At 35.7% G+C, this 25,826-nt stretch overlaps 1 protein-coding gene and 1 non-coding gene across 2 annotated transcripts in view; both read right to left on the bottom strand.

The window, feature by feature from the left end:
- The window catches only part of HTR2C (5-hydroxytryptamine receptor 2C), a 347,792-nt gene that overhangs the window by 242,329 nt on the left and 79,637 nt on the right, over positions 1-25,826 (bottom strand). The gene's annotated exons all lie outside the window — the stretch shown is intronic.
- On the bottom strand, positions 3,837-3,943 carry LOC113888255. Its single transcript, XR_003509894.1, has one exon. It is a non-coding gene; the product is annotated as a U6 spliceosomal RNA (small nuclear RNA).

Here is a 25,826-nt window from a genome sequence, read left to right on the forward strand (position 1 = left end):
TGTCCATCACCAACTCCGAGAGTTCACTCAGACTCACGTCCATCAAGTCAGTGATGCCATCCAGCCATCTCATCCTCTGTCGTCCCCTTCTCCTTCTGCCCCCAATCCCTCCCAGCATCAGATCTTTTCCAGTGAGTCAACTTTTCGCATGAGGTGGCCAAAGTACTGGAGTTTCAGCTTTAGCATCATTCCTTCCGGTGAACACCCAGGACTGATCTCCTTCAGAATGGACTGGTTGGATCTCCTTGCAGTCCAAGGGACTCTCAAGAGTCTTCTCCAACACCACAGTTCAAAAGCATCAATTCTTCAGCACTCAGCTTTCTTCACAGTCCAACTCTCACATCCATACATGACCACAGGAAAAACCATAGCCTTGACTAGACGAACCTTTGTTGGCAAAGTAATGTCTCTGCTTTTCAATATGCTATCTAGGTTGGTCATAACTTTCCTTCCAAGGAGTAAGCGTCTTTTAATTTCATGGCTGCAGTCACCACCTGCAGTGATTTTGGAGCCCAAAAAGATAAAGTCTGACACTGTTTCCACTGTTTCCCCATCTATTTCCCATGAAGTGATGGGACCAGATGCCATGATCTTCATTTTCTGAATGTTGAGCTTTAAGCCAACTTTTTCACTCTACTCTTTTACCTTCATCAAGAGGCTTTTTAGTTCCTCTTCACTTTCTGCCATAAGAGTGGTGTCATCTGCATATCTGAGGTTATTGATATTTCTCCCGGCAATCTTGCATCCAGCTTGTGCTTCTTCTAGCCCAGCGTTTCATAAGCCCTTTTTTTGGGAGACATGATTTTCCACATTTCTCTTTAAAAACTCTCATGAGTAACTCTTTCAGCAATTAATAAATCCTCATGAAAGAAAAAAAGTCTATATTGGAATTCAAAAGTTGTCACACCTGTGGATCATAATGAATTTTGTTTTCAAATGATTTCTTAGCAGTGATTTTTTTCAATGTGCATAAAAATGGAAATATTTTTGCATTTTAAAGCTCAGATTATCTTTTTATTTTCCTTTTCAAAAATGGGTCTTTTCTTCCCTCAGAAAGCAGAAGTGAAACACATTTCTAATTTTAGCATGGAATAATGGCTGTGGACAAGTGAAGGTGATTATAGCACAAGGTTAAGGAGAATTCCAAATGTTAAAGACAGAGCTGTTTTGCTTAATCATTTTGCTAGATTAATCCATTTCATTTATATGGATTTTTTGCCTAATATATCTTAGGAATCCACAGACAAAACTTATGATTGCAGGCAAATGATTTTCAGAGTTAATATTTACCTACTCACTGTTAGATCTGATTATCAAAACACCCTTTAAACACTTTAAAAATCTCTCAGCATTACAATAGTTCTTCATATTTTTTACAATTCTACTTCTTTGGATTTTTGTTCAGTGAAATGATCAAGATGTCAGGGTTTAAACTATTTCTATGTCTGGCATCTTGGGAAGCTACAACAACCATTTGAGGTCATTATATATTACTTGATGACTCATTATTTCACAGTACTACAATGAACTCAAGGGAATAAAAGGAATAATGTAAGTACCAAAAGTCCTTAAACTGAAACTGTCAAGGAGAAAACAAAATAACCTTTCAACAAGCACATGCTAAACTAAGTACAACACATTAAGAGAAAATTAGACCATTCCAAGGGTCCCTTTCTACCCTTGAGCCTATAAATAAAGATTGGTTACCTCTTTGGTGTTCCTTGGAATTCTTCCACTGATGTAAATGACAGATTAGATATTTGAATAAAAACAAGAAGACTCATGCATTTTAGAAGGATGTACAAATACAAACATTGAAGCTAAAAAAACAGAGGATTTAATGACAAGTTGTACTGCCAGATACTTCCAACTAAAGAAAGTCGAAATTTTTTGAGCTTAATTTGTCTAATATTTATAAGAAGGAATATGTTTGTACCTATATCACATGTATACAACCTTTTCAACTGGCTAACAACAGATATATTAAGTAATCCAGAAAATCTGCTACTGAATATGCAAACTCACATTATGAATTTTTCTCATAATTATCCCACTAGATTATTTATAATACATCTATGTTGAGGAAAATGTTAATATAATATTTAGAAAGCCAGTAGTCTGCTTGTTTTATGGACACAAAGTAGAAGCAATGAGCATATAGGCAGCAATGAGCACAGTGCCTCCTATATTTACTTGTAATCATACTAACCATAGTTCCATATTTCTCTAAAGTTTAGATAACTATGATTTTACACTCAGGGTCCATGGTGAACTGAGTATGAAACTGTGAAATGGGATCTAAGATCTACCACATTCTTAGAACACAGTAATGAATAGAGTATCAAGAAGACTACCTGGTAGAGAGCAGAATTTAGTCAGAAACCATAGGTTCTAGAACCACCACTGCTTTTAATACACATTTGACTTTAGGTAAACACTCCATTATAACTCAATCACATATTTGTTAAGCAGATATATATACTTGAAAAGATTATTGGGGGCTCAAATGAAATAACAGATATAATTTTTAAGGTTAAGACTATGTAGTATAAAGTATCTCTTATTGTGCTATACATTTTGACCTAAGAACATTGATCAGCCTCAAAAACCTACCACAAATATATTTCAAATTTTTCAATTTACGAAAATATGAGTAGAAACACAATGAGAAACCTGTTTGAAGTGAGAAAGTGGATAAGGAAAAGGGATGCCAGATTATACATTTTTCCTTTTTCTCCTGCCTCCTGCAGATATAGAGAAAAACAAATTCTTAAAAATGTCTCACTTCTTTTTTAAAGTCATTACTGTGAGTTCAGCAGTTTCCCTAAAAAGTTTGTTGTTTAACATGAGAAATGGTAGTCTTTGAAGAGTTTCAAATTTTAAATGTTGCCATAGAAACACAGCTTAATACACTGGATAGAATGAACCATATACAACTCATTTTTTTTTCCCTCCTGATAAGGATTTTCTTAGGAGAATATCTTGGTAAAACTAGACTATAAAATAGGTGGAAAGATATGGCATGAAGCTCTTTGCTGGGTTGTCATTGCAGATCCTGGTCCTTGTTTAACCACAAATATATTTGTTTGTGTGTTTAAAAGATGTCTCTGCACTACCCTGCAAAACTACTGTCAGGAAAAACACTACTGAGAACAGAGCTATTCTCTCTATTGCCTGTAACAAGCTGGGAGTTCAAAGAGTCATCAAATATAGCCTTGAAGCAGCCAGAGGCTAGTGTGTTTTCTTATTAGGATATATATATATATATATATATATATATATATATATATATATATATATTTAAAATAAATGTTTTGAGATATCTAGAAACCAAACATTTTAGTTATGAAAGTAGAGGATTTGAGACTCCTTTTGGTCTTTGTGGTAAATCTTATAAATAACATACATATATAGCATGTGAAATTTAAGAAACAAAAGAGAAAGGATGTAAAGATTCCAAGTTATTTTAACACTCATACAGAATGACTTTTAAACTTCTACATATTTGCTACTTAACATTGAGATTTTACATTGAAAATAAAACCTCATATTGTCATATGATGCTAGACAGTCTGTAATAAGAATAGTAGAATTCAAGAATACCAAATGCCAAATGATGAATGCCTTTCTCCTTTTCTGAACTTATTTGCATGCCCTCCATTAGGGATGGAAATCCTGAGATGAAGCAGTGGTTGGGGGGCTTTTTTGAGTTTATATGAAGGAAAAGTTGAGTTGTAACAATCCTAGATTTCTTAACCTTACTTTCAAAGTCTTGGTTTGTTTACTTTAATATCATATATGTCTTTTTTTTTTTTTTTTTACAGTCCAAAGCTCTTGAAAACATGGACTGCTTCATGAGTTTGTGTGTCACTGTTATGCAGGGGCCATGCTAATTGTCTCTGTATCATGCCAATTTTAGTATAGGTGCTGCTGAAGCGAGCATTCATATTTGTTAAATTTATCAATCCATATATTTTCCATCAAATCTATTAAATATAGTCATAGGAACATAAAGATACAAATGAAGTTTAAAATAAAAATTTTAATAATTTAGTGAAATAATTTAATTCTTAGTGTTTTTATTTTCTTAGAATTTATCATTTAATATAAAGTTTACTGCAAACTGAAGTTAATTCCTAATTCATTCAGATCACTAAAGTGAGAGTCAGTGAATTATTACCTTAGGCCAATTATAGTTCTTTGGCAATCTTAAGAGTTAATATAGCTTTTCAAGTTTGTCTACTTGACAACTAGGGAAGAGCTTTTGCCCTGAAAATATCTGGCTCACTAATAGAGAGTCATCCCTGATATCTCAGTTGGTAACGAATCTGCCTGTAATGCAGGAGACCCTAGTTCCATTCCTGGGTCAGGAAGATCCACTGGAGAAGGAATAGACAACTCATTCCAGTATTTTTGGGCTTCCCTTGTGGCTCAGCTGGTAAAGAATCTGCCTGCAATGTGGGAGACCTGGGTTCAATCCCTGGGTTGGGAAGATCCTCTGGAGAAGGAAAAGGCAGTGCTCTGCCTGGAGAATTCCAAGGGATGCATTCCAAGAGTCGGACACGACTGAGCGACTTGCACTTCACTTCAATAGAGAATCATAGAATTTTTAAAGCCCAATTACACATGTGGAATTAGCACTTTAACTAACTCCTGATGATCTTAAGGATGCAATCAGATAAGCCTCCTGATGCATATTAATCTTGTAATAGTTAAGTGAAGATAACCTTCTTTCATAGCTATGCTGTTCATGTTTCTTTTAATAATGAAAATTTAAGGCAGGAAACACCAAATAATCCAGCTAAGAACAGCAAATTGTAACACAGTTCAATAATCTTAACTTCAGCATTTTAAATTTAATATATATGTGTATGTATGGCTGCTGAGTTTTCCAAAGTCATATTTGAAAATCCACAGAATATGTATGGAAGTGTTAGTTGGTCAGTTGTATCTGACTCTCTGCGACTCCATGGACTATATAGCCTTCCAGTCTCCTCTGTCTATGGGATTTCCCAGGCAAAAATACTGGAGTGGGTTGCCATTTCCTCTCTAGGGGATCTTCCTGATCCAGTGATCAAATCTGGGTCTCCTATATCGCAGGAAGATTCTTTACCATCTGGGCCATGTGTCAGTGTCTCAATTTGAGGCTGCCTGTACACGTTGTGAATACTCTTTTTTTGTTGTAGAGACGAAGTCATTTTAGTAAAATTCTTTGCATAACATCTAAGTTCATGTTATTTTTATTTCATTTTGTTAGGTTCTCATTAGTTATTTATTCTATACATAGCAATGTATGTGTCAATCCCAATCAAACTCTTGGTATCCATATGTTTCTTCTCTAAGTCTGAATATTCTTAATGTATATATTACCTGTAACTATTTAAAACTATGTATGTAATTATATTCATTTAATCTTTGTATCAAAACTGTTATCCCCATTTTAAAGGTGAGAAATATTTCATTTTATAGGAAAGCTAAGTAAATTGCCTAAGTTCATATAGCTAGCATATTACTTTAAAATTATTTTGTATAAATAAATGCTAATGTGTGATGTTACTTTGGAGAAGGCAGTGGCACCCCAGTAGAGTACTCTTGTCTGGAGAATCCCATGGATGGAGGAGCCTGGTGGGCTGCAGTCCATGGGGTCACCAGGAGTCTACTTAATCCAAAATATAAAATGGAATTGGAATTTTTAAGTGATTTTATCCAAGTGATATGAAATACTATTTTACAGAATATTTCAAATAAACTTTAATTCTGTAGTCCAAGTTACTTTACTTTTCAGATTTAACACTTCTCTCTTATAAAGGTAAATGCTCTTGATGAGTTTTTTTTCTTCCTTGTTTCTTCTTTGCCTATGTCTAACAGAATCCTGACATTTAGGGTACATATTTATGTACATCAGTAGTGACCTTTTTCATTTCTGAACTTTAGAAAGGAAAAGATAAATGTTTGGGTCCTGTCATCGCTCATTTTCTATGAACAGACTCTATGACAAGTGCATATCAGTCTCATTGCCAAGTATGTTGCAGGTGAATGCAACTGTCTATGTAGGTCTTCCTCAACTTACAATGGGGTCATGTTCCCAAACACACTGTAAGTTGAAAATATTATAAGTCAAAAATTCATTTAATACACCTAACCTACTAATACACTTAATCATAGCTTAGCCTAGCCTACTCTAAAGTTGCTCAGAACAAATACATTAGCCTGCAATGGGCAAAATCATCTAACACAAAGCCTATTTTATAAAAAAATGCTTAATATCTCATGTAACTTACTACTGTACTGAAAGTGAAAAACAGACTGGTTGTAAGCATATCAGTTATTTATGCTTGTGATCATGGGTGATGGCTGAATGGGAGCTGACTCTTGCCCAGCCTCAAGAGAGGGTAACACTATATACTGCTAGCCCAGGAAAAAATAAAAATTCAAAATTTGAACTATGGTTTCTACTGAATTTGAATTGCTTTTGCACCATTGGTAAAGTTGAAAAAAATCATTAAGTTAGAGGACTGTCTGTATTTTTAAAGAAGAGATGGTAATGGTATCTGAATATTTTTTTACTTTCCAGTGAACTGCCAACTATGAAGAATGGTAATGCCTGAGCCTGATACTGTATGTGCCAAATTCTTAAAAATATGGTCTCTCTCAATAATGTCAATGACTAACATTTAATAATTTAAATGATCAAAGAAATATTCTAAAAGTTTTATGGTATTTCAAAAGAACTACACAGTAAGGAATATGGCATATTTTCTAAGCCATCATAGACAAACTTAACAACTACAGAAATAAACACCATATTGTTGTACAATGTCAATCATGGTGGAAATGTAAAAATAACTGAATTAACAGTTAAAGCAAATGTGAAATCTAAAGCAGTCTATGCTACAAACTCAAATCTTCTGAATTTTCAGTCTATCAATTAAAAAGCACAGAAAATCTGTAACAGAAAAATACTCATTTTCATATTTGTTATTGAGATTAATAATAATTTTTATGTAATTTGGGGATTGGACGTCTGAGATCTGAGAACAAGGCATATAACTACAAATATATTTACATAGAATTGCTTTTGTCATTTTAATTAGATTTTCATTTAAACTGATCTTAAGTTGTTGAAATTTGTCAAAAACCATTCATACATTTTGATAAAGAAAGCATTCTAGGATTTTTTCCCTTCTGTGTATACCAGTGGGCATACATGAAAACTTAAATGCATGAAAATTTAAATGTTAATCTTCAGCTAGATTCTGCCCACGGTGTGTTAAGAACTGTATAGAAACAGTTTCACAAAATGAAAGACTTTAGATACATCTTAAGTAAAATCATTGACCAAAAAAATCAAAGGACATAAGTCTGATGATGATTGGAGAAGGAAATGGCAACCCACTCCAGTGTTCTTGCCTGGAGAATCCCAGGGATGGCAGAGCCTGGTGGGCTGCCATCTATGGGGTCGCACAGAGTCGGACATGATTGAAGTGACTTAGCAGCAGCAAGTCTGATGATAAGGCTAGTCCATGGTTTATGTGGCATGCCACCATGCAAATATATGAAACCAAAAATAGATATTCACTGAATGCATCCAGTAACTTTAAATGCGCAACATTTTAAGTCTATCCTTTATTCAGATCTGTTCTTAGTTAAACTCATGCATTAATTATTAAAAAAACAAACAGACTAGTTTTGTGGGGAAAAAAAAAGAATATTTTGGTCTGGAATGCATTTTATTCAGGCAAAGTGCTTAAAAGCAAACACATAGCCCACTCATAATAGCAGTCTCTGGGTTTGGTTGCAGGGGGTATTAATCATCTATCTGCCACAAATATATATACTTAATGAGAAATTTGATATATTGCATAAATTTCAATTTGGTCAATACACAGTCATTATATACAATGAATCCACACTATTAGATTAGTAAACAGCATAAAGTATGTTATTGCATGCACTCAGAAGAAGAAAAATCAATTGTCTTTTAACTGTACAACTGCTTAAGTGCTTATTTCAGGGTAAGTATGCCCTGCTTTGGGCTTCCCTGGTGGCTCAGACCATCTGCCTGGAGTGCAGGAGACCTGGGTTGGGAAGATCCCCTGGAGGAGGGCATGGCAACGCACTCCAGTATTCTTGCCTGGAGAATCCCCATGGACAGAGGAGCCTGATGGACTACAGTCCGTGGTGTCACAAAGAGTCAGACACAACTGAGTGACTTTCACTCACTTACTTATGCTCTGCTTTGGGGCAAAAGTCAGTATGATATTGACATAGTTAATGAAGACCAAACACAAAAGAATGATTTTCTGAGCATAAAAATGGAAAACTTTATGCAGTAAATTTCTATAGGAGCTGTTTCAGCTTTTCTGTGTACAAGCTGTATGATCTTGGGCCAGTGATTTAACCTCTCTGTGATTATTTCGTTATCTTTTAAATAGGGATACTAGCAAAACTTATAAAAGGTTGTTGGAAGAGATAATGGAAAATGCATGTAATGCTCTTAGAATGATGCTGAGCATATAGTAAATGTACAATGAATGTGAGCTGTTATCAGTGCAAAACACTCCTAGTTTGTTGCACAAAAGTATTCTTTCAACTCAGGTCTTAAAAGATAGAAATGTATATATTCATCTATTAAATAGTTAACTATATCTTCTTGAAAGTACTACTCAAAAGTAAATTCTAACTAAAAGTCTCTAAAAAACTGACTTGGTTCCTAGTACATAGAGGAGAAATGAAGATTGCAAGGAAAGTTTGGGAGCTCAGAGGTTCAACTAATTCATGGTCTTTAGGTTAGGAGAGTCTGGAAATAACACAAGCATGTAACTTTCAACCTAAGATATTTGAAAGAAAATATCTCTTAAAATTTTAATCTTACAAATAAAGCTAAGTACTACATTCAGACATAAATAATTGCCTGGTAATAAATTATTGTTATGCCAAGCCCACCATTTATTTTTTCTGTGCAAAGAAAACTTTAAAAAGAAAATATATAATCTTGTTTGGCCAACATTTAATGGGAAAAGTTGAAACTGTTTTTTTTTTTTCTTTTTAATTGAAGTATAGTTGACTTACAATATTATATTAATTTGAAATTGGCATTCTTAATAATTATGTCAATAGCATGGCTCATATGGGCTTACATAATGATTGATTATGCTCAATTCAATGACTCATAATTCATCTGATCATCAAAATTCTAATTAATAGACCAAGAGGGCATTTAGTAATGGTTTGGGCACTATTATATAAATCACCAGGGAATTAGACTTTATGTTTTTCTACTACAATGAAAGAGCTCTAATATGCAAAACTGCTCATCAAATTAAGGTAATATTTCACATGATGAGAACTCTAATTTATTACCAGGATCAAGACCATCCCCATGGAAAAGAAATACAAAAAATCAAAACTGTCTAGGGAGGCCTTACAAATAGCTGTGAAAAGAGAGAATTGAAAAGCAAAGGACAAAAGGAAAGATATAAGCATCTGAATGCAGAGTTCCAAAGAAGAGCAAGAAGAGATAAGAAAGCCTTCCTCAGCGATCAATGCAAAGAAATAGAGGAAAACAACAGAATGGAAAACACTAGAGATCTCTTCAAGAAAATTAGAGACACCAAGGGAACATTTCATGCAAAGATGGGCTCAATAAAGGACAGAAATGGTATGGACTTAACAGAAGCAGAAGATATTAAGAAGAGGTGGCAAGAATACACAGAACTGTACAAAAAAGATCTTCACGACAGAGATAATCACAATGGTACGATCACCCACTTAGAGCCAGACATCCTGGAATGTGAAGTCAAGTGGGCCTTAGAAAGCATCACTATGAACAAAGCTAGTGGAGGTGATGGTGTTCCAGTTGAGCTATTTCAAATCCTAAAAGATGATGCTGTGAAACTGCTGCACTCAATATGCCATCAAATTTAGAAAACTCAGCAGTGGCCACAGGACTGGAAAAGGTCAATTTTCATTCCAATCCCAAAGAAAGGCAATGCCAAAGAATGCTAAAACTACCGCACAATTGCACTAATCTCACATGCTAGTAAAGTAATGCTCAAAATTCTCCAAGCTAGGCTTCAGCAATATGTGACCCGTGAACTTCCAGATGTTCAAGCTGCTTTTAGAAATGTCAGAGGAACCAGAGATCAAATTGCCAACATCCACTGGATCATGGAAAAAGCAATAGAGTTCCAGAAAAATATCTATTTCTGCTTTATTGACTATGCCAAAGCCTTTGACTGTGTGGATCACAATAAACTGTGGACAATTCTGAAAGAGATGGGAATACCAGACAACCTGACCTGCCTCTTGAGAAACCTATATGCAGGTCAGGAAGCAACAGTTAGAACTGGACATGGAACAACAGACTGGTTCCAAATAGGAAAAGGAGTACATCAAGGCTGTATATTGTCACCCTGTTTATTTAACCTATATGCAGAGTACATCATAAGAAATGCTGGGCTGGAAGAAGCACAAGCTGGAATTAAGATTGCTGGGAGAAATATCAATAACCTCAGATATGCAAATGACACCACCCTTATGGCAGAAAGTGAAGAGGAACTAAAAAGCCTCTTGATGAAGGTAAAAGAGGAGGGTGAAAAAGTTGCCTTAAAGCTCAACATTCAAAAAATGAAGATCATGGCATCTGGTCCCATGGGAAACAGATGGGGAAACAGTGGAAACTGTGTCAGACTTTATATCTTTGGGCTCCAAAATCACTGCAGATGGTGATTGCAGTCATGAAATTAAAAGACGCTTACTCCTTGGAAGGAAAGTTATGACCAACCTAGATAGCGTATTAAAAATCAGAGACATTACTTTTCCAACAAAGGTCTGTCTAGTCAAGGATATGGTTTTTCCAGTGGTCACATATGGATGTGAGAGTTGGACTGTGAAGAAAGCTGAGTGCCCAAGAATTGATGCTTTTGAACTGTGGTGTTGGAGAAGACTCTTGAGAATCCCTTGGACTGCAAGGAGTTCCAACCAGTCCATTCTAAAGAAGATCAGTCCTGGATGTTCATTGGAAGGAATGATGCTGAAGCTGAAACTCCAGTACTTTGGCCACCTCATGCAAAGAGTTGACTCATTAAAAAAGACCTTGATGCTGTGAGGGATTGGGGGCAGGAGGAGAAGGGGACGACAGAGGATGAGATGGCTGGATGGCATCACTGACTCGGTGGACGTGAGTTTGAGTAAACTCTGGAAGTTGGTGATGGACAGGGAGGCCTGGCATGCTGCAATTCATGGGGTCACAAAGAGTCGGACATGACTGAGCAATTGAACTGAACTGAACTGAAATATAATTCTTAGCTTAATTTGTAAGATTAAAATCCACCCTATAATTGCTATTATTTTTATCAGTTTTTACAGTGACATCTTACCTATTAAAAAGTACTTTTTAAAAAACACGTTGAAAGGACATGGATTAAAAAAAGGCAAATTAGTCCTGCACTCTTGTATATCTCAAAAATTGACACCAATACAGAAAATATACCACACACACTTTTTGCATAAAACAGGCATGTTTAGTTTCAACCTAAATCATTTGAAAGAAAATATCTCTTCATGCCACGCTATGTCATCAATACCACTAATCTGCAAAAATTACTTGGTTAAGAAAATAGTCTGAACGATGTATCATATATATAATATGTTTTATTTGAAGTATAAGTTGATTGTTTGTAAAGTATGTAATATTACTTGAAATAGCTAAATGATTCCAAAGAGGTATTGTGACTATAATCTCCCTTCCATTTTGAATTTTAGACTCTTCCCAAGATTGCCAAATTCAGACTTAAATTGAAGTAAGTGGGGAAAACTACTAGACCATTCAGGTATGACCTAAATCATATCCCTTATGGTTATACAGTGGAAGTGAGAAACAGATTTAAGGGACTAGATCTGATAGACAAAGTGCCTGATGAACAATCGATGGAGGTTCATGACATTGTACAGGAGACAGGGATCAAGAAAAAGAAATGCAAAAAAGCAAAATGGCTGTCTGAGGAGGCCCTAAAAATAGCTGTGAAAAGAAAAGAAGCAAAAAGTAAAGGAGAAAAATAAAGATATACCCATTTGAATGCAGAGTTCCAAAGAATAGCAAGGAAAGATAAGAAAGCCTTCCTCAGTGATCAATGCAAAGAAATAGGGGAAAACAATAGAATGGGAAAGATTAGAGATCTCTTCAAGAAAATTAAAGATACCAAGGGAATATTTCATGCAAAGATGGCCTCAAAAAGGACAGAAAATGTATGGACCGAACAGAATCAGAAGATATTAAGAAGAGGTGACAAGAATACAAGAACTGTACAAAAAAGATCTTCACAAGATCAAGATGGTGTGATCACTCACCTAGAGCCAGATATCCTGGAATATGAAGTCAAGTGGGCCTTAGGAAGCATCACTACAAACAAAGCTAGTGATGGTGATGGAATTCCAGTTGAGCTATTTCAAATCCTGAAAGATGATGCTGTGAAACTGCTGCACTCAATATGCCAGCAAATTTGGAAAACTCAGCAGTGGCCACAGGACTGGAAAAAGTCAGTTTTCATTCCAATCCCAAAGAAAAGCAATGCCAAAGAATGCTCAAACTACCACACAATTGCACTCATCTCACATGCTAGTAAAGTAATGCTCAAAATTCTCCAAGCCAGGCTTTAGCAATATGTGAACCGTGAACTTCCAGATGTTCAAGTTGGCTTTAGAAAAGGCAGAGGAACCAGAGATCAAATTGTCAACATCCACTGGATCATGGAAAAGGAATAGAGTTCCAGAAAAACATCTATTTCTGCTTTATTGACTATGCCAAAGCCTTTGACTGTGTGGATCACAATAAACTGTGGACAATTCTGAAAGAGATGGGAATACCAGACCACCTGACCTGCCTCTTGAGAAACCTATATGCAGGTCAGGAAGCAACAGTTAGAACTGGACATGGAACAACAGACTGGTTCCAAATAGGAAAAGGAGTACATCAAGGCTGTATATTGTCACCCTGCACATTTAACTTATATGCAGAATACATCATGAGAAATGGTGGGCTGGAAGAAACACAAGCCGGAATCAAGATTGCCGGGAGAAATATCAATAACCTCAGATATGCAGATGACACAACCCTTATGGCAGAAAGCGAAGAAGAACTAAAAAGCCTCTTGATGAAAATGAAAGAGGAGAGTGAAAAAGTTGGCTTAAAGCTCAACATTCAGAAAACTAAGATCATGGCATCCGGTCCCACCACTTCATGGCAAATAGATGGGGAAACAGTGGAAACAGTGGCTGACTTTATTTTTGGGGGCTCCAAAATCACTGCTGATGGTGATTGCAGCCATGAAATTAATAGATGCTTTCTCTTTGGAAGGAAAGTTATGACCAACCTAGCCAGCATATTGAAAAGCAGAGACATTACTTTGCCAAGAAAAGTCTGTGTAGTCAAGGCTATGATTTTTCCAGTAGTCATGTAATGATGTGAGAGTTGGACTATAAAGAAAGCTGAGTGCAAAATTATTGATGCTTTTGAACTGTGGTGTTGGAGAAAGAAGACTCTTGAGAGTCCCTTGGACTGCAAGCAGATCCAACCAGTCCATTGTAAAGGGTATCAGTCCTGGGTGTTCATTGGAAGGACTGATGTTGAAGCTGAAACTCCAATACTTTGGCCACCTGATAGGAAGGGCTGACTCATTTGAAAAGACCCTGATGCTGGGATAGACTGAGGGCAGGAAGAGAAGGGAACAACAGAGGATGAGATGGTTGGATGGCATCACCGACTCAATGGACACAATTTTGTGTAAACTCCGGGAGTTGGTGATGGACAGGGAGGCCTGGCATGCTTGCGGTTTATGGGGTCGCAAAGAGTTGAACACAACTGAGCGACTGAACTGAACTGACACATCTTTTAAATAATTATAGAATTTTGGTCCTTTAGGGGTTGGTTTCCTTCACAGCATCTCTGAGAGATAAATAATTTTTTTAATTTAAAAATGTGTGGGTGAATTGTAAATCAGAGTACTTGTCATTTTGAATTAGGATGATTAATTTCAAGTACTGTTAAAACGTGTTCAGAAAGTACTGTCAAACCTATTGTGGAAGGCTCTTGTTAAGAGGATGTATTTTACTCTAAAAGGAGCACAGGCTAGGCATCTATGTTAGGAGGATAAACCCATTATCATTCTCATTCAGAAAAAATTCTGAGAAAGAAAAAAATGATAAGACTTTTTATTGAGAATCTATTAAAACCCTTCCTTTATTTACTATACATAATAAATCTAAGGTAGTGTTTATATTCTGAATATATGCATATACTGTTCTTCATTATCAGTGAAGTTCTAGTATGTCCTGTCTTCCAATTGGGCAGATATAGGTGATAATTTTTACCAAAAGAAAGTAAATTTTGCCATACATAATAAGAAAGTATGTAAAATGAATTTAGCTAAAATTATTTGAATGCAAACATTTAAACAGTTTGTGTATTTCTAGAAATGTCTAAACACTCCGTTATGTGTCATCACTGCTGTTGGTGGTGTTCAGTCGCTCAGTCATTTCCAACACTTTGTGACCCCCATGGACTTTAGCCCACCAGGCTTCTCTGTCCATGGGATTTCCCAGGCAAGAATACTGGAATGGGTTGCTATTTCCTTCTCCAGGGGGCAATATTCCCTATCCAGGGATCGAATCTGTATATTTTGCATTGGCAGGTGGGTTCTTTACCACTAAGGCACCTGGGAAGTCCTTATATGTCATTCAGTTCAGTTCAGTCACTCAGTCGTGTCCGACTCTTTGCAACCCCATGAATTGCAGCACGCCAGGCCTCCCTGTCCATCACCAACTCCCGGAGTTCACTCAAATTCACGTCCATTGAGTCAGTGATGCCATCCAGCCATCTCATCCTCTGTCATCCCCTTCTCCTCCTGCCCCCAATCCCTCCCAGCATCAGAGTCTTTTTCCAATGAGTCAACTGTTCGCATGAGGTGGCCAAAGTACTGGAGTTTCAGCTTTAGCATCATTCCTTCCAAAGAAAGGACAAGTGACTGGCTCATGATCAGGACATACACTTGGACTAGTCCTTCCATAGTTGCCTTGGGTCTGTGACACACATTTAGAAAGGGGGTCTGTGTGCAATCTGTGCTCACAACACTGAGAAAAACTAATTGCGTCCAATTTAATTCCCCAGCTTCCAAGAAATTAATGGTGCATTTGACTTCAATGCCATCTAATTCCCAGTTCCAGTTCCACTTTCAATGGCCTCAACATGTAATAAATAACATAACTTATTCTCATAAGCTTTCCAAAGTCCCGTGAAGTAGTCCTTTTTTCATTTAGCTTAGACTCTTCAAAATACAAGTCAGTATATATTTGAGTATACCTTTTTTATAAGACACTGGAAGGAAAGAGTAAGCTTTGAGTTTTGGCTTGAGAAATTTTAAAAGTTAGTTTCCCACCATAGATGCCTGGTCTTTGCTCCTGTTAGATTAATAATTCACTTGTTTAAGCCAGATTACAAATAGGTTCAGTAACAGATATTTTCTAAAAAATGAGACACAGCTAAGGAAATCCTCTTCTCCAAAATTTACTTGTCTTATTCTCAGTATCTCAGGAAAACAAAGACAGAAACCAGGTATCCTTTCAGAAAGAGCAGAATTAAAGTCATGTGTAAATTATCTTTTTTTTTTTTCTTTTTCTGGCTGCAAATAACTTTATTGTTTTCATTTGGTGCGAGGCTTGGGAGAGGGCTCCAGGGTGGTTAAAAAGCTGCCTAGTGGCTGCAGGGAGGGGCTTCAGGCTGCAGCCCTGACACCAGGAGGGCTTCTCAAAGACTGCTGGGCTCCGGAAGCTCCTGGTGAAACTTTCAAAGAGAGATTCGCCCAGCCCAACCAGGGGACCAGCCAGCCTGCGGAGGTTAGTCACGTGGTTGCCATTTACTAGAGTTTCAGCTACTGGCTCAGCTCACTGCCCCCAACACAATTCAGGCAGCCTGTGGGAGTGGGGGATTGGGGCCGATCAGGTGGTGTTAATCTACTTCACGAGTTTCACCTGTTCGTCCAAGAGGCGCCTCTCCAGAAAGTCACAGGGATGGAGGTTTGCTCGGGCAGAACCCAGGGCATGCAGGTCCACAGGTCCAGGCTCAGGTTCTTCATGAGAATGGCAGCTTCCATAGCATTTTGGGTCTTATCCCACTCATCCTGGGACGTCTTTCTGTGCCTCCTGGAAGACGACGCTGACACCGCGCTGGTTTTGTATCTTCAAGAGACGCTGGGTGCCCTTGTGCTTCTCCTTGGCCAATTCGCAGAAAAGTGGCCGACATGTCCAGAGTCACATCCTCCGTGGTGGAAATGGCAGCCCAGAGAGAAATAAGTGTAGGGTGACCCAGATGTTGATGGCAGCCTCCTGCTCAATGTAATAATTCTGATGAGTCTGGGAGCTTAATGGTTGATCAGGTATTAAAGGAGTTAAGCTCAAAAAATGGTGTTGGCTGGTCCTGGAGGTCAAGGATGTCTAAGTGGCTGCTGATTAGAGGTTGGAACATTGGAAAAAAATGTTGGAGGGTTGTGGGAGGCTGGAGTAAGGGTCGTCTCTGGGTCTCTAACATGGAAACACTATTGAAGCAAGAGATAGATCCACAGGACCTGCCCCTCCCCGCCCCTGCCCCCGCCCCCAGTGCACTGCTATAATTAATATTTTATTGTTTTCTAGAGATCTTTCTTGTTAAAAAGCAACACATTCTATAAACGATAGTATTATTTTCAGATTATCTCCTAATCTACTATTTAGAATTGTTGCTTACAACCACAAATCAAAAACATACAATAGATTCACAAAAAACAAAGAGAACAGAAGTATAACAGAATTGTTGCTTAAAGGTTTGAATATATTAAGCTCCCCAGAATGTGACATTATGTTTACCTCTATTTATTCAGTAGAGCCCAAAGTTTGCTTAAAACTCAAGAAACAGATGATTAATAGTTCAGTAATTCCATAAATTATAAAATTGTACAACTGTTCAATTATTTTCATAATTATATAGTGATAGCAAGTAATGATTGAGGTAACTAGCAAGGATCTTGCCTGTGTTAACAATAGATAGCATTGTATACTACAGAATATTTGAAATCATTATTCAAGGTCAAATTAGTCCCCATCATCTCAGTTGTCTGTTCTGATATAATGTGACAGTTGCATTGCTAAGAAATCTTGCATGATTAAAAAAAAAGTTTTCAAGGGAAAAAAATAGGAGTTTCTAATGAACAACATTATTGTTTGTGAAGGAATTTAGAGTATTTCCTAAACCCCATACCTTTCTTTTGATTTTTATTTAGTCATCCTCAACATAGTGCTTCCCAGGTGGCACTAGTGGTAATGAACTACCTGCCAATGCAAGAGATGTAAAAGAATGTGGATCCAATTCCTGAGACAGGAAGTTCCCCTGGAGGAGGGCATGGCAATCCACTCCAGTATTCTTGCCTGAAGAATCCCATGGACAGAGGAGCCTGGTGGGCTACAGTCCATAGGGTCACAATGAGTTGGACACGGATGAAGTGACTTAACACACACACATCCTCAATATATGTCCACTCTGAATTAATAAACTTTGACTTAAAGAGCTCAGTGATTTTGATAATCCACAGACTATATAGAATTCTATAAAATCCAGTAGAAAATGAACATATGATGCAGGAGTGTTGTAAAAGAGCTCTATTGATGCGTAACATTTTAAGTAAAAAGTAAAAAAATAAAAGACAGTAAAAGGTTGTTCAGGAAAAGTAGGGAAGTAATTTAGTTCCTGTACATTTTCTGAAATATGAACCATGCTTTAAAAATAAAGCTCTATCACAAATAATTTACCCAATGCATTTTAGTATCCAATACTGCTGTTCATTGAATTTAAGATATTTTCAAACTCTTTTCAAAACGTTTAAAAATTTGCCTGTACAATGGATTATACTTTAAAAAAATTATAGTTATGCATTAGGGAAAAAAAAAAAAACTCTAATGTGAATGACCTTAAAAATAAAGTCTACTAGAAGGAAAAAGAAACACAATGTGTTCAATATTGATGTAAATAACCAAACACAAACCTCCTATCTTGAATTGCCTCATGTTATTATAAAACTGAAAATGTAATTTTTACTCAGAATTCAAGTTTTCTACTCATCCTATATAATATGGCACCTTGGTAACACTAATATGATAAAATTAGATAATCATAAAGAGAAATAAGATGATTGTTAGAAAGGTTGTTCTCTGCATAAACTTAATAAAACTATGTCCTAGATACTCGGTTTGCTTTTCATTTCAATTTCTCTAGAAAATTAAATTAGTGATGCTTACATTTTATTATTTTTGGCGACATTCCTCACAATGATCTCTGCAGGTTGGTTAGCATGGCTTAGTCCATTTCTGCAGAGACAGCTGAGGCAAAATTAACAAGCTCAGGACGGAAGTGAGCTCAGTATTCGTAACGTTAGCTTGTGCTTTCAATCTGTTGCTTAGTCTCTAGGCCATTAGATCTTATTTCTAATGTTTCCCCTTCCTTACTATATTTCATTGATAACTGAACCTGTTGCTTTGCCTACATCTCTATGAATCTTTTGTCAGCAGCATGAAACAGATGAACATATCTCCTTCCTTATAAACAGGCTTTAGTCCAATAAATAATTAGAATGTAAATGATACAGATGGAAAACTGACAACTATTATATCAGATAGGTAAAGAATACATTTTAAGAAGAAAACTCTCTCTTAGGAAAAGGAGAAAATGTGTCATGGATACAATGAAAGAAAGGGACCTTTAGTTTTTTACAAGGTATATGTGCCAAGAAGAAAGGCATATAAAAAACTAAGCCAGAAAGTGAGGTGGTGGGAGGAATTGGTAGATTGGGATTGACACATATACACTACTGACGTTATGCATAAACTAGATAACTATTGAGAACCTACTGTATAGCGCAGGGAATTCTACTCAGTGTTCTGTGGTGACCAGAGTGGGAATGAAGTCCAAAAGTGTGGGATTATATGTATATGTAAGGCCAATTCATTTTGCTGTACAGTAGAAACTAACACATTGTGAAGCAACTATACTCTAATACAAATTAATTTAAAAACTAAACAGATATTTAAATTATATCTCAATAAGGCTGTTTTAAAATGTAACCACCAATTTACATGAAAATTAGCAGTAGAAAACTGAACACTTTTCGGCATTGTGGAAAGCTGCATCTTAAACTCTGAAGCAGCTTGAAGTACTTGGGTAAAGTGAGATGACTTTCACAGCCAGTGGCAGCCACATAGGTGGTATACGTCAAATAGGAAGAGAGACACCTAGCTAGTCTCAACTGACAACAGGATTGCCTAATGGCTGGGATTTCTACCTGTCACATAGGTTTGGTCTTTTGACATTAACTTCCTATACGCCTGGACCGTTGCTGCTGTCAGTCTTCACAATGTGCCTAATCAGATATTCCCCCGACTGTTTACTAATTAGGATCTTAGTAAATAGCTTGTCTCCACCCCTCCTGATCTCCTGTGATTCTTCTTCCTAGAGAGTCTTACCTGCTGAGACAAAGATCCAACCTGTCCTTCTGGCTCAACTGATAAAAATACATACAAGGTAAGTTGACTTAGCACTCTCCTTCCCATTTATCTTCTGGAGAAAGGCCAACATAGTAAATCAATAATTAAAAGCAAACAGATTTGTTAGAAACACTTTTCCCTTAGTTAGTGGTTGTTAAATTTGGAAGATAACCCTGTGATTTCAGAGATCTTAGTATCATATGAAACTAATCCACCAGTGGAGCTTTCCTGTAGCTCAAATGGTAAAGAATTTGCCTGCAATGCAGGGGACCTGGGTTTGATCCCTGGGTCGGGAAGATCCTCTGGAGGAGGGAATGGCTACCCACTCCAGTATTCTTGCCTGGACAGAGGATTCTTGCATGGACAGAGGAGCCTGGTGGGCTATAGTCTGTGGGGTCCCAAAGAGTTGGACACGACTGAGCAACTAACACTACTACTACTAATCCACCAACACCACAAGCAAAACAAAAACTTCCACAGGGAAATGGAAATGATTTTTTTTTAACGTGTGTTTGGTTTCATTGACTTGTCTGAGAGATTTGGATGAAAATTACAAGCACAAATGTCAGTTGTTTTTGATCCTCTTCTTGCCATATATATTCACTTGAAGCTTCACATGGAATGCAACTACATATCTGCCATGGTCTGAATAGGTGCCCCCCACCTTCATAGTACTTTTTCATGTGATTAGTCTCTTTATAGTTGGGAAATTTACATTAAGTATCATGATTTTCTTCTTGCTTATGCAAGTACTTTAAATAAAAGGCAATGCTATTGTACACATTTTATTTTAGATTGATTTTTCTCCCTTACTCCTTGTGATTCCTCACTTATTCCCCAAACAGAATAGTTATAGTGTCTGATTGGTTGACCATTTCAAAAACGGTAAGAGGTGTTCTCCTTCTAGCACAATCAGCATTATTTAATAGACTATGTGAGTTATTACCACCGTAAGTTCAGGTTATTTGTCCTTTTCATATATAATGGATTTTGCATACACAGCATAGTCATTTAGGGGAAAAAAAGTGCATTTCATTATTCATTATAATATAAAACCCCTAAGATATATTATTTGTGCAAAGACCTATAAAGTTATTTTTGAATTATTTACTCATCTTAAGTCTTGATTTTATTTCAAGTCTTAAATCAAGGGAACAGTTTCTTTATATGTGATCTACATCTTGATGTGTGTGTTGACAGGTAGATAGATGATAGATAGATAGAACATACTATAGAACTGAATCACCTCAAATTGACTCTAGGTTATGAAAGTATTTGAATATAAAAGTAAATTGAGTGCAGTTTAGGGCATACTGAGTTTTTTTTCCAGGTAAAGAAGGATGTAATTTTATGCCACACCTATGTAAACAAAATTTATCAAAATATTCAGTAACTCTATATATTTGTCAACATTCTCTAACATGGGTGTGGTAAGTATCAAATTAAGAAGTACTAAGTGAGGTAGTAAGATGCTTTGTTATTTCAAAAAGGCAGTCTCTTTGTCTCATATTCCCAGAGAATATTGAAAAATTCTGCCAGTATATTACTTCAGCATTTGTTTTAGCCACAAAGAGGAAGATAACTGCAGGTAAAGAAAAATAAGTATAGAATGAAGCAACATATTGACTATACAATACATAAACATTCATTGCATACAGTTAAACACTTTGAAATGGCTAATTAGTTTGCAGTAAGATTCTTTCTGAAAGATCTAAAAGCTGACTACTACAGTGTTAGTCTCTCAGTCATGTCCAACTCTTTGCAACTCAAGGACTGTAGCCTGCCAGGCTCCTCTGTCCATGGAATTCTCCAGGCAAGAATACTGCAGTGGCTTGCCATTCCCTTCTGCAGGGGATCTTGCCAACCCAGGGGTTGAACCCAGGTCTCCCGCATTGCAGGCAGATTGCACTGAAGAATAACTGGCAAATTAAACCTTGTTAATTAAATTAATTTGTTAAACCAAATTAAATCTTGTCTCATTGATGAAACCTAGGGAATGTAAGACTTGGTTGATTGTGTACTTGCTTGGGAGATTTATGCAAAAGTCAAGAGAAAACCCACAGTTATTCATTACAGTAGTGGTCCCTGAATAACTTAGGGATTTGAGAGTACCAGAAGCCAAAATGAGGGCAGAATGTGAATAGAGATATAAGAGATAGATGGTTTATTTATAATTAGATTTCTTGAAAAGTGTCAAGTACTGATTGATTTCGGCAGAATGAAAAAATTAAGTAAATCTTATCTACTGTTGTTGCTGAGTATCATCCTGGGGTATCCTAGGAGATTATAGATGCTATGCACTCTTATAAACCTACTAGGTTTAAATGTATAAAGTCTATGCTTTGAATCTCCAGGCTTGGCATTGGGTAATTAAAATATGCATGGAATAACTCTGTACACTAATACATTACTTTCACATTATTGAAACTTCTTTGGTAAACAAATGAAGAAACATTAGGTCGTAAACATAAGACAAAGTGCACACATACTGCTGTCTAGTCTTGATATTAGTTGGAAAGTAAATAGGCACAGAAGAGCAAGATATTATTCATGAAATAAATTAGGTAATAAGCATATTTATAACTCAATTTCAAATAAAATCCAAACTCAAAATTTACGAAGCAAGTATATTCTGCAAGATAAAAAATGGAAGACTCCCCCCCAACACTGATTAATTCTTTTGAACAAACTATTTTATGCAAGGTTTGTTTTCAGCATTACTGACATTCTTGAGTAAAATTTATTTTCACTTTATAGCACAAATATATTTCTATTCCCTTAAAACATGTGTTCTTTTGTTGAGTGGTATAGGACAATATGGCAGCATTTTCCCTATGTTCTCTCAATCTGTTCAGATTAATCAGCAAAATATTTATTGTGTGTTTATGTGCTGGCTTTATGAAAGGGTCAAATAAAAAGAGTGACCTGATTCCTGACTACAAGGAACATATAATTTAATTCTGTTGATAATTTGCATATGAATAAAATAAAGTGTTAAACTATCTAGGGAAACAATCATAAGATAAGGTATGTATTAAAATAGTAATCAAACAGTACAAATAAGAAATGTAATAGGAGTTCTGAGACAGAATAACAAGTGCCCTATAATTGCCTGCTGAAAGGAACTAATTAATCTAATTCACTCAGTAACATTTAATGATAAACTAATATATACTATTCTATGTCCTAGAAATTCACAGATAAGTAAATCAAGGGCCTTGCCAGTAGTAATGAAGAGAATTTAAACCAAGGTACCTTGGTCTTTAGCCTAGATGGATTAAATCTTCAGAGCATGATGAATTAATTGACAAGGGCCAGTAGTTATACAGAAAGTATCAAAAGAAAAGAACAAGCTATTGGCTTATTCTTCAGGAGTTCTAAACTATAGTTATCAATAATCAATTTTTAATGGAAATTATGAACTATACAAGTTGAAAAATAAAATAATTACCTCTCCTAAAGAATTTGATTAGGTGGGTCATAATGTATAGAAATATATTCATGCCTGTTCTAGATAAACTATATTCTAAGGGAAGTAGATTTATCACATTAAAACAGATTTTTCTATTTGTTAAAATTGGTTACTTGTTCATAGCACTAAATGCTTTCCATATTACATGTAGGTTATAAAAATGCATTTTCAGAGTGCATTGTTGAATTTGCACGCATTAAATCAAGTAGAAAAGTTTTGCCCATATTCTTATTATAACAGGTTTTATGCATGTAACCTGCTGTTGATTACCAGCAAATAAAGATTCAAACAATTAGAAGTGAAAGATAATTTAGATAAATATCCTAAAACATCAGTGATCTTTAAAAACATAAAATATCACGATTGAATATTTTTTACAAGATGATTATTTTTTCTGGTTCCATTCCATCCTTATTTTGAAATGAAAGAGCAATCAGGTTATGGAAAATGTATGAAAATATTTCTGTTTTAAACTAATATCTTAAAAATCAAGAAGCATGACAAAAGACATAGCAACTAATTGAATTACCTTGAAGCTATACGCCTCTAAATTTCATTGAGCTACAGCTATTTATTTATATTGTATAATCACTTGAAAGGAGAAGGCAATGGCACCCCAATCCAGTACTCTTGCCTGGAAAATCCCATGGATGGAGGAGCCTGGTGGGCTGCAGTCCATGGGGTCGCTAAGAGTTGGACACGACTGAGCGACTTCACTTTCACTTTTCACTTTCATGATTGGAGAAGGAAATGGCAACCCACTCCACTGTTCTTGCCTGGAGAATCCCAGGGACAGAGGAGCCTGTTGGGCTGGCGTCTATGGGGTAGCACAGAGTCGGACACGACTGATGTGACTCAGAAAAAAAAAATCACTTGAAAATTCATTTTTGGAGATAAGACTGTCTCACTGTAAACATTATTTATTATTTCATTATTATATAATATTTACTTCTTGAGATAAGTTAGACTTTTTTCCTACAAAGTTAAACATGATACAAGTATATTTAATTTTTTGTTTTTCCCAGATGCCCTTTTCTAGATAAAGATGTTTTTTGACCATTGAAATTAAATGAAATTATCAGTTTGTTAACTTTCAAGGTATATGACCTGATATAATTTGACTACATCTAAAAATGACTTCAGAAAACTGTATTCATTTCCATGAGGTTTCTGTGTAAGGTCAATGATAATGAACGACTTTCAAACATAGAATATTTTTACATTAGATACCTTTTGCTCAATGTAAAATCTATTCCAGAAAAAAATTACCTGACATTACCTGACACTTGAGTCAACTTTAGCAAACTCTTTCTAAGAGTTTTCTTTCTTTCTTAGAAAAATATATATATATATATTCATTCTCTCATTTGCTCTTAAAGCAAACTCTAGGCAATGTTTGATATTATATATATATATATATATATATATATTTATTCTCTTTCTTAGAAATACATATATATATATATATATATATATTCATTCTCTCATTTGCTCTTTAAGAAAACTTTTTCTAAGCAATGCTTGATATCTCTCTCTTCCCTCCTCCCTCCCTCTTTCTCACTTTTTAGACTCAGGGAGTTTAAGGTAAAGCAAATGAGAACTTGACTCAGTGAGAATAGGACCTTTTATTACTTTAAGAAACTATGGATACATCCATTCATTTCTAACCAACTATGTGTGAAGTATTGTGTTAATGATGGTTACAAAATAAATGAATATGTATAATTAAATGAGAATTATTTTTTCATATTGAAGCAATACTTTATGAAAAACACTATAAAAGCAGAGAGGACAGGAAGAAATTTGGAGATTAAATTGAACTATTTTTCTCTCTCCATTTAATTTCTCTAGTTAAATAATAAGCAGGGAGATGGTCAAGTATCTAAGAGAAAGAAAGTGAGCATATAAAACAATGATAGGTGAATCTGTGATAAAAGTTCAGAAAAAATAATAGAGAAGCTCAGAAAAGACCTGGGACAGTTCAAAAGTATATACAATAGCAGAAATCAATCAAATGGATAAAACAATGAGATAATTCATTTTCTTGTACAAAGTGATCTAAATGAAGGTAAGTTCGCTGAAATTACCATGAAAACAAAAATTAAATGCATATTTGAAAATAATAATGAAAATATGAAGAAAACCAGGATGGGAATAATCAAAATAAATGTAGTTTGATTCAGCAAGTTATTTTTACAACCTTAATTAGCATGTCAATTCAAATGAGTAAAGTTTTACACAATTAAAATTTGAGAAAGTACAGTATCTTCCAAAAGAATCCACTGAAAGGAGTGAAAGAATTTAAAAGGGAGAAAAGAATTGTACAATGTGTAGCCTCATCAGTCCCTTAAAATGGCAGATCTAGATATAGCTTCTCTAGGGTTGTTAGTAAACCAAGTCATTTACTAACATTTTTTGGCTCGGTACATGAGGTAATTGTAAAATTATTTGTAAAAATATAGTAAAGGAACACTTAGTCAGTGATGTGTGCTGAAAATACATAAGAACTTGAGGAACAGTGAAAAAAATGATAACTATGAAATGTGCATATACAGCAAAAGAATATTAACATAATTCATTAGCGATACACTAATATGGGTTGAGAATACATTGAAGGAATGTAATTAAGAATAGATATAAAAGTAACCATTATAAAACATTAACACATTTTAGCTAAGAGACTAGACAGGTGATTTGCCAGACCATTTAACACATCTAAAGAAGTAGTGCAATGGCAAATTGCCCTCAGAGCAATGTTCATTTCTATAAACAACCTAATAATGCACATAAC

Source organism: Bos indicus x Bos taurus, chromosome X (assembly GCF_003369695.1).
Source record: "Bos indicus x Bos taurus breed Angus x Brahman F1 hybrid chromosome X, Bos_hybrid_MaternalHap_v2.0, whole genome shotgun sequence".
In the NCBI taxonomy this organism is placed as follows: Eukaryota; Metazoa; Chordata; class Mammalia; order Artiodactyla; family Bovidae; genus Bos; species Bos indicus x Bos taurus.